This window comes from Lissotriton helveticus, chromosome 5_1 (genome assembly GCF_964261635.1).
Source record: "Lissotriton helveticus chromosome 5_1, aLisHel1.1, whole genome shotgun sequence".
Taxonomy (NCBI): domain Eukaryota; kingdom Metazoa; phylum Chordata; class Amphibia; order Caudata; family Salamandridae; genus Lissotriton; species Lissotriton helveticus.
In genome coordinates this window covers 1,825,876,925-1,825,894,001 of record NC_136065.1, presented here as the reverse complement: position 1 = coordinate 1,825,894,001, position 17,077 = coordinate 1,825,876,925, and the positions used below count along the sequence as shown (strand labels likewise).

The window sequence follows — 17,077 nt, the reverse complement described above, 5'->3', positions numbered from 1 at the left end:
GGCCTCCTGCAGACCTTCGAAGTCGTCTACAGAGCACAGGATGTCCCCTTCCTCATGCTCTTGGTGGTACTCCTCTTCCTCCAGCAGTCTCTGAGCTTCCCTCCTGGAAAGCTGCTTCGGGGACGGTGGCGTCGGCCACGGCTCCGGTGACAACAGCACCGGCGTCGAAGTAGGCCCCTCAGAAGCAGGCAATGGTGTTGATCGAATCCGGGAAGACCTCGGATCCAGAAACTGCCAAGACGGAGTTGATGGCAAAAAAGGCACGAAAGGCACCTGGGCATACTGCTGGGCAATACCCAAATTGAAGGCAAGCGGACCCACGGGGCCAGACAGTGCACTGGTAGGGTAAGATGCCTTGGTAAACATGCCAAACATCGCATTCAAGAAATGCAATGAATCCGCTCCAGGTCCTGGAAAAGGAGGATAAGGATCTGGCGTCACTTGGTCTTGTTACACACAAGGCCTTACAGGGGGCTGAGGCTGCGGCGATGGAGAAACTGGAGCCAGCACAGGCACAGCTGCAGGAACCAGAGAAGACTCTCTCGGAGCCGGGGTACCTAGAGGCTTTGGTGAATACCCCGACGCCGGAGACACCTTCTCCACAGGCGACCGGAGTCGCCTGTGGAGAAGGTGGAGGTGACGGGGAGACGGCATCCTTCTCATGACGCCGCTTCACAGGCGAGGTCAATGTTGATGACCTGCCTTTCGAAGAACGACGTCGAGACCCATGTCTTCTCTTTTTCTTGTGTTTCTTGGACTTCGAAGCATGCGAAGTCGACTACTTCGACCTCTTGCGACCTCTCTTCTCCTCTTTTGCACGGCCATGAAGAGTTGCGCCTTTCCTTTCTTCAATGCCTTCAGGTTAATCCTTCCGACAGCACGAACACCCTTCGACGTTGTGGTCCGAAGAGACACCACAGACCGTCTACATGGGGATCTGTGATGAACATACAACCCCCACACTCTCTGCAGGGCTTGAAACCTGGCCTCTTTGAAGTAGCCATTTCGAGTGTAACACAAAGAAATCTTGTAACAAAGTTAAACCCAGTACAAATGGAGAGTCCTTGAAAACAAAACGTTACGTGTCGACAGCGCGGAAAAGAGGGAACAGATGTCAGCACGCCGACAAGGTCTTCTTATGGCTTCGATGACATCATAAGGAGTCACCAGCAGAGCCGTGCCATTGTGACGTCTTTGTCGATGTGGGAGAGCTAAGAAAAAGTTTCAGTGGAATGCTGGTGCAGGGGTTATTCAAAAGGTGAGGAATCCACAGGCAGATGTATCCATCAAAAATGTGTAACACATGCACACAGCCATGTATATACTGTATACATAATGGCGAAACAGACCTGAAAAACGAGTTAAAAATACTTATAATCTTATTGAAAAAGATACCACACTTAACAAACCACCTTCGTGAAATGTACCACCACAGGTAACCTGGAATTACGATAATTCCTCCTGTAAAACTGAACAAATGCGATCACACTTGTGATCCAAAAGGAAATTTGATTGTTAGTCCACATGTACACATATATATATATATCTGTATATGTATATATACAGATATATATATATATATATATATATACACACACACACACAGACACATACGACTACATACATATCATTTACCCTTCTTCATGAAGCAACAGCCATGAATTCTCTAGGACTGTTAAGCACCGAAAAGCAAATTAGATACATACCTCAAAAAGACCGGTAATATCTAACCTTAGACAGAAAAAAAATATGCAGGAACATTGTATGAAGAATAATAAGAAGACCTTCATATCGCAAAAAGATCTCCTACTATGTATCGCATGACTGAAAACAGCCTTAACCGTTTTAGACACTACCTCTCAGACAGTCTATGGCATTGAGCTTACACTGCCGTGTTCCAAGAGTGAACAGAGGAATTACCTATGCCCTCCAAGAAAGAAGGGAGCCACGAACCTGTGTATTTCAAAGAATACAATCAAGGTGTTAAAAAAAATCGAAGCACCCAAAATATATATGCAGTCCGCATCAAGTATAGAAAACGAATTGCGCAAATACCCTGTTATGAAAAACTGGACGAGAGTGAAAGGTAGCCCCAAGAAAAATAATGGCTATGAGCCAACCTTAAAACCTTAATAGCCCCTAAAGGGCACATAACATAGTCCAAGAACGACCAATCCAATAGCAAACAAATAGACTACGTAGGTAGTACACAAACAAGCTTTACATTAGCCAACCAGTATTACACATAGAGTAAGACGTGTACAATAAAAGGTATGAACTCTTGAGACTAAGCTCCTCATCAGAGTAAAATAAAAGTACAAAACAGCTATGCAGCTGCAAAGACCTTTCGGATATCAAAAATAGTCAAACACAGAGGTAAACACTTTCCCAATGAAAAAGTAGTGCTTAATACAGCACAACAACAGCGTAGGCGGGAAATAAACCTTTACCCAACTTAAAGATCTACGGTCATGGCTGTATAAAGGGGAAGCAAAAGACCTCAAAAGGCCATGTTACAAGTGCATCAAAGGACATACCAACCCGAACAGACTCTAGGAACCTCAACTCCTGCAACGAAGAGTTTCTGCAAAGTGCAGCAGAACAAGACAGAACACCACCAACAGAATCTCGGTGGTGTTAAAATCATACAGACTGAGTCAACTCAAGCAAAAAAGGGGAGGCTCGCAGAACAGGGCACCCCCATCCAGGCAAATTAGAAAGAGAAGGAGGAGACAGGCTAAGAGTCTGAACCTCCCCGACTAGCCCGAAACCTGCATAGGGCCGCATCCGCTTGTGCTCTAAAAAAAATGAGCCCCATCAAATGGCATGTCGATCAAGACTGACTGGACAGCTTCCGAAAATCCAGACACTTGGAGCCATGCGTGCCAGCACAATGCAACGGCAGACGCCATGGCCTGCTAAATGAAGTCAGTGGAATCCATTCCACACTTGATGAGCAGTCTGGCTGCCTGACGGTCATCTGAGATCAACTGATGCATCTGGGCCGGTTAGCCTCGGTGAACAAGGGTAAAAGTTGGCTCAAAGACTACCACAAAGTATGGAGAAAAAGTCTGAACACGCAGACCGTATTAGTGGAGTGTAAATCTTACTTGTTAAGGAAAAACTCTGCTTCCCGCAAAAATGGCGTTCCCTGGACTCTTTATCAAGTGGGCAATGAGGGAGGTTCCCCATCTCAGGTGATGCCGTAATAGCCTGGACCATGTTGCTGTGGTGAGTCGGCTGCCGAACAAGGCAATTGGGGTCACCAGGGGCACGGGGGTATGTGTGGGTATTGATGTGGTCCACTGGCACACCTGCCAAAGGCTTTGCACATGCCACCAACAAATTGTCGGTAAGGGCCTCACAAAAGGGAGCACCGGCTCAACCCCCGATTGGCCCAGATGAAGGAACTCTATAAGAGGGTCTGTAGCCTTTTTCACAGTAGTTCGAGTAAGATGTAAGACATCCGCCACTCTTCTCAAAACAGATGCCAACGGGGAACAGGCTTCGGAGGCAAGGCCAGGAGGTGACAAAGGGGAGGAAGCAGGGGACAGATCTAGCCTGCTTGATTTACCCAGCTCCGCAATACAGATGTCCAACCCAGGAGGGGCCACGGGCTGCTCCAAGAGGGTCATCTCCTCACAATCTTCTCCTAACAGGTCTTGAGTATCCTCCACAGAAATGACCGGCGCTGCATACCGCTTCATAAACAACGTCGAACAGCGAAGGCCACGCCGACGTCCACCTGGGAAGGAGAGAAATCAGCCGGTATCTGCACAGATATCCGGAGTCAGGGGGAAGCCGGCTCTACAGTGCACATGGACACCAGCTCAGAGTCTACCGGCGCCACAACGTCAGACACCGTAATGGCGACTGACATCGCACAGGAGCTGACTGCCATTGGTGGCCCAGAAAACCACGCAACGGTGAGTCCGAGCCTGGAACTGCCACAGAGGGTAAACTCGCCGGCGATGACGCAGTTACAGCGCCTACAAACTCCTTGGGGCCCACAGGCACACCAGAGAGAGACGATGGCCCAAAGACCAGATGGTGAGGCTCTTAGTACTCGTGCATCTGCTGACAGGTTGCCCCGGCTCCAGGGAAAACTAGATGACCTAGCAGCAGAGCGACGCCAGAACGGAGGTCTCTGCACTAGGGCTTGAGACATCTCTGCAATACACATCACAAGTAGAAGAAATGACAGAGGGCCGGGTCTTCGATGTCTTGCAACGCCGCTTAACGTGAGATGTCGGCGGAGACTGGGAACATGGTCATTGACCACTGGGTGAAGAACAGCAATCCCGGGAATTACCTCTGGCACGGGAGGAAGACCGACAACGTGAGTTGGAAATCCGCGACAACTGCCCGCCAGAAACTTCATGTGCCACTTTCGCAGTGCCTTTGCCTTCAATCGCTGACAGGCATCACACTCGTCTGCGTTGTGGTGCACGCCCAGGCACCACATGCAGATAGAGTGTGGGTCTGGATCCGACATCTTGCAAACAAAGGACATAGAGCACACAGTTTCAGACGAAAAAAGTTTGTTACAGCAGGCTGAAAAACGGACGGAGATGCGCTTCTCCGGGTCTGTGTTGCAGCTCGGAAAATAAAAAACAGACGACCGTGCATTGGAGGAGACTTATATCTCTCCACTGATGTCATATCCGGAGATGAAGTCCTCACGGAGTCTCCCATCGAGCAGAGGTACTGCTGAAAAAGTTACGGATCCAGATTGGTGCCTGGGGAGAATTGAAAAGTTAAAGACTCTGCGGCTAGATGTCTCTCTGAGATACATTTTTCTGTCCAGGACGATTAATCAGGACAAAGTCCGCTTCTGAACTGCTCTTCTTTTTCAGCAATGACAAAGCTAACCAAAAGCTGGTCCTCTACCCACTAATCCTTAGTTTGGTCACTGCCAGGCCCTCCTAGAATCTACACAGTAAAGTGTATCCTATTAAAAGTGAGAAGCATGATGGATTGACCTACACAAAAGTGTAAAACCACTTTTGGCATAAAATAAGCACATGTCTAAAGCAAAAATTCACCAGTCTGCCAGAAAAGAAGGTGGTATATGGAAGTTGCACTAACAATGCCGGTAGCTCATTGACATAGTATGCAGAAGCAATGGCAATGTCCAAAACAGCCTTAACGGTTAACACCCTCAGAGAAGAGTCATGCATAGGCTCATAAGGTGTGCACATTATAAAAGCAAGGACCAAGTTAAGGTCACACTGCAACATAAAGCTATATTAGACATCTTAGGAGGAAACACGTGATCATTTTCTGGAAAAGCATAACAACCTGAGACATACACAATGAAGGTTGGCCAACCAAATACAATAAGGCTGAAAGGGCAGCTAAATAACCTTTAATAAAAAAAAGGAGACACACTCTTTTGATAGAGGGTCCTAGTAGAAAGTTCAATTCTGTCTCAGGGGTAGTATCCAGGCCACTAGCATTTTGTAAGTCTACATACAGGCCATCACTAGTCTAATGAGGGAGGAGTAAATTGCCCACCTCCTCAATGTCGTTGTCAACGTCATCATCATCTGCAACAGCAGCATCAGAATTAGCATCAGATGGAACATTCTGAAGGCCATTGACAGCATCCTAATTCACCTCAAATAAGGCCACCAGCCTTCAGTAACATTGGTGTGGAGGTAGTAGCACTACCTGGACCAGACCAGAGGCTGGGTGTGCTTTTGTGATCTCCTAATGACACGCCAGCCAGCAATGGGATGAAGGAGGTTCTGAATCTCAAACTTTCTTTGGGTAAGGATTTGGAATCAGCATCTATTGAGCTGAGCCCAGCATGGCCTTCAGTGCAGGTGCTAAGCTATGGGGCAGCCGGTAGCAAGGCAGGGGACTAACTGGATCAGTCAGTGTTGTGCCCTGCAGCAGTATTCCAATTGGGGGCTCCGGTCTATCCATCCATCAGGCCAGAAGGTACTCTAAAAGTACCTGAAATCACCAAAAAACAACTGCAGCATTTCCTCTTTGAGGGCATCTACGAGCAGAACTGGGGCAGTCGGGTCTTTTGAGTACCGACAATGCAAGTTTTTCCCCAGAGCAGGAATGACAAAAGGGATACTAATCCCATTCAGACTTCTTATATCTATGACAAGACTGGTCTCTCAACTACATCTTTGAGCCAAGGGTAGTGATTTGGATCGGAGCAGGACCGGAAGCACGAACGGGCCCAAGACTTGGAACAGAATCTCCCTTGCTTCTTGTGCTTGAGGATGTACAGTTTTGCCTCATGCTCTTGGATGACCTCCGTTTTCTCAAGGAATATTTGTTGCAGGACTCAGAGTCATTACCCGAAAACACGACACGGTAGATAAAGTCTAGGTCCATGACCGACATCAGTTTTCTACAATCACAGCACAGTGGGATGCCTTTAGTCTTCACAGGTGATATTTCTCCAGTGCACTGTTGTATAAACAGAGGATCACTAAAACAATGGCAAAGGTTTGGGAGAGGAAGTCGAAGAACGCTGAAATCAAACACGATGGAGTGGTGCCTACAAAGGGCTCAGTGCCATCCTTTATGGAGGCAGTGCAAGACAGCCTTTGAGCCTGATATCTAACACACACACACACTTTTCTATAAAACTGGAAGTACACCACGTTTTTGGTTTAATGATTCAAACCAATGTTCTGAATAATATCAAACTGTAAAGGTAGCTAGACTTTAAAGGTAACAATCAGACGAAGATGAATACTTCTCCGCGATGTTCAAAATGCTTTCATAATGTTGAAGACTAAGGATTGGTTGTCAACAAACTAACTCATGTTCATGGGGAAAAAATAAATGGGGGCAAAGAACCACAGTCTGAGATAAAGAGACACAAAGTTTCCCTGGAAGGCATCTACAACCTGAAAAAAGAAAAAAAGAGTTACAACTTCCACACTGACACCCAATAAGCAAGTGCCACCTATAAACTATATATAAGCCACCAGTCTATCAGGACAACTAGTGACCGTGGATCACAAAAAAGGTATCCAGCTGCCCAAGAGCAAGAAACATACCACCAGGACTCATCCATCCATTGAGAACAAGCTTTCAACCACTAATGTCAAAGACTAACAGGCACATGCATCAAGCGTTTAAGAAATCGCAAAAATTGCGAATCGCAAAAAAAGCGCAATTGCGATCGCAATTTCCGTTGTCCCTATGCATTATCCTAATTTTTGTGAAAACATCTAAGAATTCGCAATAATAAGGATTCACAAAAAAGATCTGAGAAAACCCTTGCGAATTCTTATTTGCGATTCTCAAATACAGAATCGCAAATAAGGAATCGCAATTGAAATGCATGAAAATTCGCAATTTGCGATTTTCTCAAAAATCGCAAAATTGCTATCGCAATTTAAGAAGGGACTGAACCAGGTGGTAATCATGAGTGCAAAGCTGAAGTGGCAAAGAAAGTGATTTAAACACACCCACAATGAGGTCCCAGAAGTCAAAATGGCCGGGCTGTACCTGATGGCGAGGAGGATGAGGCTGCAAGCTGCACGACAGAAAGGAAGGCAAATCAATGAACGCATCTTCAGAGTCCGCATAACATTGCTAGGACAGCAGGAGGACGAGATATATGATAAGTATAGACTGAATGGCCAGATGATACATGATTTAATCAATGAATTGGACCCCATCCTGCAACGACAGACTCATAGGACCAATGCAATTCCAACTCATGTCCAGATTTTATGTTACCTACATCTACTGGCGTCAGGCAGTTTTCAGGGAGTCATTGCAGTAGCAGGAGGTGTGTCGCAGAGTGCATTGCCACGAATATTGAAATCGTTCCTTGATGCCATGATGGTGCGGATACACTCACACATAAGTTTCCCTAACACAGCCCATGAAATTGCAAAGACAAAGCAGGATTTTTACCAAATAGCAGGCTTCCCCCAAGTACTGGGTTGCATAGATTGCACCCTTGTGGCAATCTGTCCCCTGCAGCACAGGAATATTTGTATAGGAATAGGAAATGGTATCACTCCCTAAATATTCAAGTTGTGTGTAATGCCCAAAAAATTATAACGGGCATTGTGTCACAATTTCCTGGCAGTGCACATGATTCCTATATCTTCAGGCAAAGTGGCATTCAGACCCGTCTAGCAAGGGGAGATTTTGGAGAGGGACATTTGCTAGGTAAATATGTGCAATACAGCATACCATTACTATTAAAAAACTTAATGTCAAACATGAACTGACAGCATTTCATCCCTCACATGTAGGTGACAGCGCATACGCCTTACGAAATTACCTGATGACACCATATCTCAATCCTGCAACTGCCGCACAAAGGAGATACAATGCAGCACACATTTCTACAAGGAACGTGATAGAGCGAACATTTGGGCTGCTGAAGAGCCGATTTAGACGACTCCATAAGACCGGAGGAGCAATGAAATACAATCCTGAACAATGCTGCAAAATAGTAGCAGCATGTGCCATGCTGCACAACATTGCGACAAAGGGTGGTTTAGAAATGGAGCTGTCTGACAGTGACTCAGAGGATGGGAACAAGCAAGTGCAACAACACCCTGCCCAACAAGGATCAGGCGCAGCAGAAGGCCGCAGGCACAGATTGGAGATTACACAGAATTACTTCTAGGGTGAGTAATGATGACACAAACACTGGACATGCAATGCAAAGTAAACTTTATGTAAAGGTATTGTGACCAGGGTATTTGAACAAACTTCAAGAGTGACTGGTGGCTCCAGAGTCTTGCAAAAAAACATAACGATTTTAAATTAATACTGCTTGAAAGTCAGTGAATAGGTCTTATTGTAACAACGGTTAAGTCACCATTTGTGGCACATATTGTTCATGGGAGCCTAGCGCTTTTTCCCGCGAACACCCAGACGCCTGTCTGCGGCAGGATCTTCTTGCCATACGTTGGCAGTGGATGGGGTTGCGCTGCGAGGATTGCGTCTCACTGCACTTGCAACTGGCATCGTCCAACTGCTAAGGCTTGAGGCACATTCACTACTTTCATCCTGTGCAGTTGTGTTCACTCCGCTAGTAGATGCATTCATCATCTCTACGGCATTAGTAACTTGATCTAGAGCTTTTGCAACATCTCCACTCCAATGACACATCTCGGTCTGCATTGAAACAGATCTACGCGCCAGCGGTGCTGTGGCTGTTGCAAGCCTATTGTTAGAATTTTCTTGCTGTTTGAGCGGATGCATTAGTTGCCGGTGCTGTCTACTGTGCGATGCTTGCCCCTCCTGCATGACCTTTGTCAGTTCCTGGACACTACTGGCCAGTACTGCAATGTTGGCTGACATTTTAGCAATTTTATCCTTCACTAATCGGGTGTTCTTGCCCTGCAGGCGATGTGAACGGAGCATCTGTCCCTCCAAGCCACCCCACACCTGATTTGTCTGCTCAACCTGCTGTGGCCTGCGTGCTCTGCGTCGTCTCCTTTGCACTCTGCGATTGCCTCTCCGCATCTGTGTTGGTGTACTTGTGGCGCAAATTCTTGGACGGACACTGACCACAGGTGCAGCACTGGACTCATGATCTGACTCCATGGGAAGCAGTGTTTGGACAGGTGACCTACGGGAATGATGTACACGTGATTGTGTAGCTGGCAGAGCTGGTGTGTTCTCCTGTTCAGAAGCACTGCTGTGGTGCATTTCCAGATCCTTAATATCCCGGCCTCATCACGTTCTGCATCTGTGAGGTTAAACAGTGCAAAACAGCATTAATGAATGCTTGTGAGGTTGGGTCACAGTTGTAATTAGATAAATGTAATGTTCTTTTGAACATCTGCTACACTATTGGAAATCTTTATTGTAACATATGTGTGTGTTTGTCATTAATACTGCATGCCCTGACTACAACTCCCATGATGCACTTCCCATAGTAATGGATATGTAGTACATGCTTTACAGTGTGCGCTCACGCTGTGCTGAGCTGACATCCTGACTTCTGTAATTGGGACAATGTGAACATGCATTCCTCTTACCTTCAGACGTGTGTGCAGCTCCTGAGGTGTCCAGCTGCGTGACTCCAACAACAGCTTCAGGCTGGATTGTTGACTCCACCAATTCCTCCATGGGAGTGTTTCCAGTGTCTGGTGGTGTGCCCCCTCCTGTTTTATTTGCCTCCTTCAATCGGTCTGCAATGCGTGCCTTGGCCAGACTGCGCAGGTCGTACCATCTCTTTTTCAGTTCTTCTGTGGTACGGTGAGTTACCCCAAGGGCATTGACTGTTCTGAATCCTAATCCATATCTTCCTTTTCGCCTGCTCAGGTACCTTCTGTGAAGCTTTTCCAAAAAGCTTGTCATTGCTGTGCACTACTCCCTCAATGAGAGTTTCTATTTCTTTTTCTGAAAATTTAACTTTTCTTTTCCTTGAACTTTGGCTGTCCTGTGCTGTATTTTCAGCTTCCATTTTTCAGTTGCTTGCAGGTGTTCTGAGTCTCTCCCTCTCTCTCTCACTCTCCTGTGCTACCAGAGCCAGCTCCCTCCTCTTCCTGAGCCACAGCACTGAAAAGGAGGCTTGGAGAGCACACTTCCTGGTTCTGATGTCATCAACATGCATCAAAGTGCGACCACGGAAATTGCGAAGTCGCAAATTGCGAGTTCGCAAAAAAAGAGAAATCGCAATATTTTCTGCGATTTTTACCGATTCCTTAAATAATCGCAATTTCAGTGATGCATCGCGTTTTGCGATTCCTTATTTGCGATTCCTTAAAAATCGCAAATAAGGAATCGCAAACTCATTTCTTGATGCATGTGCCTGTAACTCCATGAAATCAAATCTCTTACAAACAAGATGATCAAAAAACATGCCCATACTGTTCCTATATTCAACACACCAAATATGTGCTGTTTCCCTTAGTTTATTATTGGTTTGCCTTTAAAAAAAATCTTTTAAAAGTATTGTTATCCTTTCCTCTCCAACTCCTGCATCTTGAAATTCTATTCAGTCCACCTTCCTTTCGTTCATTCTATTTTCATTTCATTTATAACAATTCCTATGCATCTGACATTTAATAATAAAGCAAAGACTCGAACAACTTATTCCTGCTTGTTTAACATCCAATCAAGAACAATTACAGTGAGCAGAAAGTTTAGTGGTGTACACTGCTAGTTCTTAAAATACCAGGGCTTAACATACTGAGGAAGATACACAAAAATATACTTTTAACTGTGGAGAAAGAATCAAAGGAAGGTTGTAAATCTTCCCACAATGAGAGAGAGTGCACAACCCAACCTTAACAATGACACCCAACTGTCACCCAAGAAGTACATGAGTATGAGATAGTAGCTGGACATGATACTACAGCTGGGCACACAACCCGGGTTCCAGCAAACTAGGAGTGCTCCAAACGATACCGTGGATGCACCTCCAGCTACATCATGGATTAAACCTAGCTAATCTATGTTTAGTAACTAAAATAGTCCTGTGTCAGCTTTAGTTAGACTTTTTGGATACTTTACTACTTTTGTACTTATTTGTAGGTAAGATGTCATTAAGGAGCAACTATCATGCAGTATACATTTTTGAGACCAACAGAAGATCAAATGCCATTTAATTTCTCTTTGTGTAAATAAACTGTGGGGTTAAAGGGGATGCAAGTTGGTATTTGCCAATCCTACTATGTGACTCAATTGACAATAGAAGCTGTAAGCAGGGAAGAGGGATGCAGGAGGAATAAGCAAACACATCCAATCTTTATGAGTGATAAAAGGGAGAAAAAGTCTGCTAAAGTTGGCAATAGAAGGACACAATTCATCCAGTCAGAACACTAAAAACGAAATGCTCGTAGGTGGAAATGACAGAACCGGGAGGAAAGCCATTTTCCTAAGAGCAGAAACTGGAGATCAACATCAAAGACACTCATACATGAGCAGCAGAGAGACTCAAAGCCCACTCTAAGTATAGGTCATTTGTTGGAAACAACAGGAACAAAAAGAAGTCTAATTAAGATCAAACAATTTGGGTGAGGCCAACAACAAACTCAGATGATGAGGAGTTAGGACAAGCGAGATCACAGCTTCCCAATGAAATTCTACTTAAGTCAAAATACAAAGAGTGTAAAAGCAAAATATACACTACTTCATGCATCAGCACTGAAACGTACTCTGTGTTACATGCTCAGTCACTCACTGGCATGTAGTAGCATGCACCATTAGAAAAGCAAGACTGTTAAAACCTGCAGTTTAAAAACTGGACTGAGTCTATGTTGCAGATTAGAGTGCTGCTAATGTGCTAAGCATCACATACACAATCATTCTGCAAATGCTCCCCGTCCATGATGAGGAATGTTACTTTATCTGTTCAGTAGACTATATTCACATGGTCACCTGTCTAAACCCTATGACCAAACCAGACTAGGTAGGGGAGGGCCTGAGGGGAGAAGTGTTTAAAGACTTATCGGTACCTTGTCCCCCAACTAAGTAATACACAACACGAGAGGTACCAAGAGTCTGTACGCGGGAGCCTATAAAGTACTCACTCTGTGAAAAGACAAAACCAACAGGTCAATGTACAAATCATCAACGATTGACATATAATAACAGGAGAAGAGAGAGGAACCTAGAGGGAAAGAAGAACCCCAGAGGTCCTGGAAAAAATCCCCATCAGCCCGCTCAATAGCGGAATATCGTCATCTGGGTAGAATGGTTGACAAAAGCAATGTCCATAATGCCCTTCCTTAGGAGACACCCAAGGCTAGCATAGCTTTGGACTATTGCGTTGACCCTCAACCAACAGAGACACGGACTGAAAAGGGTTAAATTGCAGTGCTCAAAAAGATGTGAAAAAAGGAAAAGAAACAAGGTTCATAATCCAAGTGTTATAAAAATACCTACCTTGATGTCATAAAAAACTTTATTGGGTCTGACCATCAAGGTGGTATGGTTAAAAGCAGAGTGAAAATAGCATGCAAGGAATTGCTATTAATCATGAGTCTAATATGGTCGACATGTTTCAGCCTTCAAAAGGCTTTCTTCAGGACCTATGATGTACTACTGCGATAAAGAAAAAATTGTGAAGAAACTTACTGGGTGAAAGCCTCAATAAGTGAATCTGTACTCCAAAAGTAAGGAGTCAAGAGTCTTCTCCTGTATATGGGACAATCAGAACACAAAACGACAAACATAATTCTTATTGTCAGCAAGAGGAAAATCTAGGTGTAAAGTACACTATAGACTCCTACATAATTCAACTCACCCAAATTGAAGGGAGGAAAGACCTCACCTCACCTGGCACTTGCTCACAGTGAAGGAGGCCACGCACTAAAAAGGAAAGAAGAAAATACAGAAGCATACGTATCATTTATTAAGTTTTTTTAGAAGATCAACAACAACAATGGTACTAATAGGGAGTCCATGAATAGTGATACCACACCCTGACAAAAGGGCCTCCAATGGGTAAGGCATGCCCAACACGGGGCCACACACTAAGTTTGTAATGGCACACCAACCCAACGGGCCAGAAGACTATGCAGCACTGAATAAAGACTCCAAGAGTTGTTTCTATTCAAAAACTCTAAAACAGGACACATCCATTCACTCGTGGTGTCCTGTATATAGGTAAATGCTCAGAGGGTGATAGCCAATTAGCCAGTAATCGCGCCTAATGCCCCCAGAATCTAAACAAGTATTCAAAGGTCTGCCAAACAAGTATCCAAAAAGGTATTTCAAAAAGGAGGACAGCATCCGCGACAGGCCCCAAGTGCTCACCTCTCCGTCGTTGCCTCGCTCAAAGCTGTGAGTCGAGGGGGAGGTGAGGACATCAGGTGCACCGCACGGAAAAATAGTGAGGCTGCGGACCTGCGAGGGAACGAAGCCCTTACCCTTGGCGTCCAATCAGAAGCGGAGACACCAAGACGGACTACGTTTAATACGCGTTGAGCCCCGAGTGGCTGCTCACTAACGAACAAGCCCCGCTATTGGTCCATTCTGGGCCAATCAGAACAACGCGCATCAATGTTGAATGTCCGGTTTCAAGCTGTCACGTAATTGGCTCATTCTAGGCCAATGGAGTTTCGCTTGTCTGTGTTCGTTGAAGTATACACAAAAGGCCGCATCCGATCATCGCGAACGCGGCAAAACGCCATACAAAAAAAGGATACGCAATGTTTCTCTAAAAACGCCAAATTTGACTAATCATCCCAAAAAGAGACTAATCATACTAGACCAAAGCAAAACACTATCAGCGCTCTGTTCTGAGGCCACCGCTGAAAGCTGGCTGCTGATAGGGTACCCCGTCCATAGAGTGCAGACATTGGATCAATACAGACCAATCCCAGAGGGCCATATGTTCTGATAACATGCAGACTAAAGCAACGTCCAAGTAACGTTATTGCAAGGGCAGTTTCTTTTAATCCAATGCCCTCCCTCAATGCCCCATGTGAGTGTGGGCGCATGTACCCTACAATGGAGGCATGGAACAACGTTTGGAAAACATGAATGGATACACACGCTAACGTCACATATTACAAGATGGCATGGGCCAACACGAGTACAAAGAGCCAAAAAAGAGCCAAATGACCTACAGTGGGTGGTCCTTGAACAACCTTATATACCTGACCACATAAGATATCTCACAGTTTTTACTGAGAAGGGAACAAAAGTGGGTGTACAAGTTAAGGAGCGACACGGAGGGGTTGAATGATGATATCCCGTGGTTACAACTCTGAGGCTCTTTTTTCAATTACACCGCAGGTACCAGTCTTTCATGAATTTTCATGGTTCCCTCGATCTGTTCCACCTTGGAACAAAGAGGTCTTTTTTGGCTCTTTGTACTCGTGTTGGCCCATGCCATCTTGTAATATGTGACGTTAGCGTGTGTATCCATTCACGTTTTCCAAACGTTGTTCCATGCCTCCATTGTAGGGTACATGCGCCCACACTCACATGGGGCATTGAGGGAGGGCATTGGATTAAAAGAAACTGCCCTTGCAATAACGTTACTTGGACGTTGCTTTAGTCTGCATGTTATCAGAACATATGGCCCTCTGGGATTGGTCTGTATTGATCCAATGTCTGCACTCTATGGACGGGGTACCCTATCAGCAGCCAGCTTTCAGCGGTGGCCTCAGAACAGAGCGCTGATAGTGTTTTGCTTTGGTCTAGTATGATTAGTCTCTTTTTGGGATGATTAGTCAAATTTGGCGTTTTTAGAGAAACATTGCGTATCCTTTTTTTGTATGGCGTTTTGCCGCGTTCGCGATGATCGGATGCGGCCTTTTGTGTATACTTCAACGAACACAGACAAGCGAAACTCCATTGGCCTAGAATAAGCCAATTACGTGACAGCTTGAAACCGGACATTCAACATTGATGCGCGTTGTTCTGATTGGCCCAGAATGGACCAATAGCGGGGCTTGTTCGTTAGTGAGCAGCCACTCGGGGCTCAACGCGTATTAAACGTAGTCCGTCTTGGTGTCTCCGCTTCTGATTGGACGCCAAGGGTAAGGGCTTCGTTCCCTCGCAGGTCCGCAGCCTCACTATTTTTCCGTGCGGTGCACCTGATGTCCTCACCTCCCCCTCGACTCACAGCTTTGAGCGAGGCAACGACGGAGAGGTGAGCACTTGGGGCCTGTCGCGGATGCTGTCCTCCTTTTTGAAATACCTTTTTGGATACTTGTTTGGCAGACCTTTGAATACTTGTTTAGATTCTGGGGGCATTAGGCGCGATTACTGGCTAATTGGCTATCACCCTCTGAGCATTTACCTATATACAGGACACCACAAGTGAATGGATGTGTCCTGTTTCAGAGTTTTTGAATAGAAACAACTCTTGGAGTCTTTATTCAGTGCTGCATAGTCTTCTGGCCCGTTGGGTTGGTGTGCCATTACAAACTTAGTGTGTGGCCCCGTGTTGGGCATGCCTTACCCATTGGAGGCCCTTTTGTCAGGGTGTGGTATCACTATTCATGGACTCCCTATTAGTACCATTGTTGTTGTTGATCTTCTAAAAAAACTTAATAAATGATACGTATGCTTCTGTATTTTCTTCTTTCCTTTTTAGTGCGTGGCCTCCTTCACTGTGAGCAAGTGCCAGGTGAGGTGAGGTCTTTCCTCCCTTCAATTTGGGTGAGTTGAATTATGTAGGAGTCTATAGTGTACTTTACACCTAGATTTTCCTCTTGCTGACAATAAGAATTATGTTTGTCGTTTTGTGTTCTGATTGTCCCATATACAGGAGAAGACTCTTGACTCCTTACTTTTGGAGTACAGATTCACTTATTGAGGCTTTCACCCAGTAAGTTTCTTCACAATTTTTTCTTTATCGCAGTAGTACATCATAGGTCCTGAAGAAAGCCTTTTGAAGGCTGAAACATGTCGACCATATTAGACTCATGATTAATAGCAATTCCTTGCATGCTATTTTCACTCTGCTTTTAACCATACCACCTTGATGGTCAGACCCAATAAAGTTTTTTATGACATCAAGGTAGGTATTTTTATAACACTTGGATTATGAACCTTGTTTCTTTTCCTTTTTTCACATCTTTTTGAGCACTGCAATTTAACCCTTTTCAGTCCGTGTCTCTGTTGGTTGAGGGTCAACGCAATAGTCCAAAGCTATGCTAGCCTTGGGTGTCTCCTAAGGAAGGGCATTATGGACATTGCTTTTGTCAACCATTCTACCCAGATGACGATATTCCGCTATTGAGCGGGCTGATGGGGATTTTTTCCAGGACCTCTGGGGTTCTTCTTTCCCTCTAGGTTCCTCTCTCTTCTCCTGTTATTATATGTCAATCGTTGATGATTTGTACATTGACCTGTTGGTTTTGTCTTTTCACAGAGTGAGTACTTTATAGGCTCCCGCGTACAGACTCTTGGTACCTCTCGTGTTGTGTAAACCCTATGACCTGCAATTTAAACCATGTGTTAATAGTTGTTGCAATCAACGCGATGGTGTGTGGGTGGAAATGTTTCAATACCTACTACTTTACGTATAGGATCACTCTTTGCTGGAGACATCATGGCCACTCTATACTGCTTTTAAGTTAAGCATTACAATATGCATTTTAATAAATGTATCTACACAACAATGAAAGTTAATTATTGAGTCCTTTGCATCAATATCTCA

The 17,077-nt window shown here is 45.0% G+C and overlaps 1 protein-coding gene across 21 annotated transcripts in view; it reads right to left on the bottom strand.

The window, feature by feature from the left end:
- Positions 1-17,077, bottom strand: part of HDAC5 (histone deacetylase 5) — a 1,448,645-nt gene that overhangs the window by 559,591 nt on the left and 871,977 nt on the right. The gene's annotated exons all lie outside the window — the stretch shown is intronic.